General features: G+C 42.7%; 1 protein-coding gene across 1 annotated transcript in view; it reads left to right on the forward strand.

Moving 5' to 3' along the window:
- The first annotated feature begins 68 nt into the window (after nucleotides 1-68).
- Nucleotides 69-2833, forward strand: part of DYNC1LI1 (dynein cytoplasmic 1 light intermediate chain 1) — a 24743-nt gene continuing 21978 nt past the window's right edge. Inside the window, exon 1 of the mRNA XM_026841934.1 lies at nucleotides 69-197. The gene's annotated coding sequence lies outside the window, so the exon portion shown is untranslated. The remainder of the gene's footprint in view (nucleotides 198-2833) is intronic.

Below are 2833 nucleotides of genomic sequence, written 5' to 3' on the forward strand. Positions count from 1 at the left end.
CGTTCTCCCGTGCCTTCCCCCCACACGGGAGGTGCCGAGGATGGGGGGCCGGGAGGAAGCGGGACACACACGCACCACCCCCCGCCTCCCCTCCTCCTAAGCGTTGTCGTCTCTCCGCGCCAGGTCCTGCATCCTCAGTGAAGTGTCCACGCGGTCCCGCTCTAAGCTGCCTTCGGGGAAGAGCGTCCTCCTGCTGGGTGAGACAAGCATCCGGATCCCCTCCCCTCCCCTGCCCTGCCGCCTCCAGCCTCGATCCTTAACCCTCCCCCGGGCCTCGGGGGCTCCTCTTGTTTAGTGCCCCCGGGAGGGTGTGTGTGTGTGATGGTGGCAAGGTGCTGGCTTAACCCTCTCGTTTCTTTCCTTGCATGTTTTTCCTTCATTTTGGATATCTAATAGCCAGAGATGCTTTAGATACCCTCCTTATCGTAGGTACCTCGCTATAATACCCTTACTGTCCTTCCCCCACCCTAGTTCCTTCGGTGGAGGGGGGGGGCGTATTTCGTATTGTCTTTCTCCCCCGATGAGTGTTGACTTCGGGGTGCATGCGGGTCCTGCAGCCTTTTCCGAAACCTCCCTCGCCGGTGCTTGCTGGTCCTTCTGGTGCGTCCTACAAACACAAAAAATCGCTTCCGTGGCCCGAACGGTATCAATGCCGGTTGATGCCTGTCGGCCGGAGGGCGGGGTAGGCGGGATGGGCGTGCTGTCTGTGTCCTGCCCACACGCACCCAGTTTGTCAGCACCAATATCATCAGCAAGTTGGGCAGCAGCAATGGCATCGCATACTGCTGCTGGCTTTCCTTGTGTTAACTGTGATCTCCACCCAGTGTGTTAGTCCAGCCTGGCGTTTGGCAAGGATTAGTAGTTTCAGAATGGGACTTTGGTAGGGCGGTAATAAGATATTATTCAGTGTTGAGGGAAAGAAAAAAAAAATTGCCTGTTAAGCAAAATTAAAAACTTAATGGGGGAGGGGAAGAAATGGATGCTTTCAGTCATGTGTATATATGTATATTATTGCTATTAGCAGGTTTTTTTTGGCTGAAAGGCTATTAAATATTATTACCGGTAGACAATGTGATGAATCCAAGTGGATGGATTTGTTAACTAGCTGTTTCTTCCCTCCTTTGCCAGCCTCCCTGTCCCCAGAAAGAACTGTGTGTTAGTATTTGGTAACATGGTTAAAATCCAGTAAAAATATTCATGTGAACTCTATGCATTCCATGATTCTGTGTAGTCTTATGGGTGATACTCTCTTGAGGTTTTTCAAGTTAGGTTTTTTTCCTGCATAATCTGAAAGCAATCACTGTGACCCTTTTCTTCCTGTTTTGATAAGATGAGCAGTGGCTTAAAACTATGAAGGGGAATACTGTGCAAGGATGATGGGATGGTCTACCCTTTATTTTGTTGCTTTTCATGTTATGTCATTAAGTAGGATATTGAGATAGGAAGTTCTCTTGATATTAAAGAAAGGAAAGATTTCATAATAATTGACAGCTTTTTATATCACATAATTGGATGTATTGGATAATAAATTGGATGATTGTCCTTGTTGCAGTTGGAAGATTCTTCTCAAGCTGTGATCCTTGTCAAGAAGACTGTGCTCTCTTTCTTCTCTCTTCGTAGTCAGGCAGTCCCTCAATAACTGGAGGCTGTGCTTCCTTCAGCACTAGAAAGGGCACTGTAAAATGTTTCCAAACGTTCATTTAGTTTGTGATGTTTGATCTGTTGTATAGAAATTTTATTTTTATCTGTTTTATGTAGAGTTTATAGAATGACTTAACGTAACACTTCTTTGGTTTTTGATTGATGTATTTTTTTAAAAGATGTGCGGATTTGCCAAGGAATTCTAGTTCTTTCTTAGGAATAGTGTTCTCTAGAATGCCATGGTCCAAGAAAAAAAAAAAAAGCTTGACATATACTTAGGAAACAGCATTAGATATGAGGGCTGGCCAGTGAGGACCATGGCCATGTTCTTTATGAGAATACCTAGTCCATGTATTACACTTTGCTCTTCACTTGCGAGTCATGATGCTGCTCCTGAAGCACACTGGCACAGGAAGAGGAGAGGTCTTCTGTATTCTGCATTGGACAGATTCAGTATGTGAAGTTCTTTCTCTTCAGGTTATTGAGCTGTGTGTTTGAAATTTCCCTGTTATCTCACATTTCCTCTGTTTTTAAGCTTTGTTCCTCTAAATAGTTTTGTACTAGCTTTTGTTGTTATTACAAATCACTTCTAGTTATGACTATTTTCAGTTTTATCATTCCTTGAATACTTTTAAGTAGGGTTGTAAAGCTGACCAGAGTTTCACACTGGGGAGGCAAATGTTTGCAGTATAAACAGTTACCTTAGTCAGTTAAATTTGAAGCTGAAATGTGATAAATAGTGATATATGAATGGTTGTTCTCAAAACAAACTGCATTTAAAAAAAATAAAAATCTAACTCTCCAACCTGCCCTCCCCAAAAAAACCCACAGAAGAAACAACCAGAAGAACCCACCATTTAGTGTTGTTTTGTTTGCTAGGGCGAGTTTTCTAATTTGCCTACAGCATTTATATTTTTCAAATACTGCATATACTTGTATGCTTAGTTGTTCTGGGAACCTGGCTATGTCTATCATGCTAATTCTGCTATTTCAGTATTTATTTTTAGTCATGTTAACATCTCATTTTTAAGAACCTGGAAAGAAATTCAAGACATAGAAGTAACTGAAGGAAACTGGAATGCCAAATGTTAATCTCTAGATATGGCACATAGTTTTGTGAGGTGAATATGTAAAATGTATACTTATAATTAATATGTAATACTGGTAATTCTCTGCTCAAAATCCCCCCCCC

This window comes from Athene cunicularia, assembly GCF_003259725.1.
Source record: "Athene cunicularia isolate RWA chromosome 2 unlocalized genomic scaffold, athCun1 chr2_part1, whole genome shotgun sequence".
Classification (NCBI taxonomy): domain Eukaryota; kingdom Metazoa; phylum Chordata; class Aves; order Strigiformes; family Strigidae; genus Athene; species Athene cunicularia.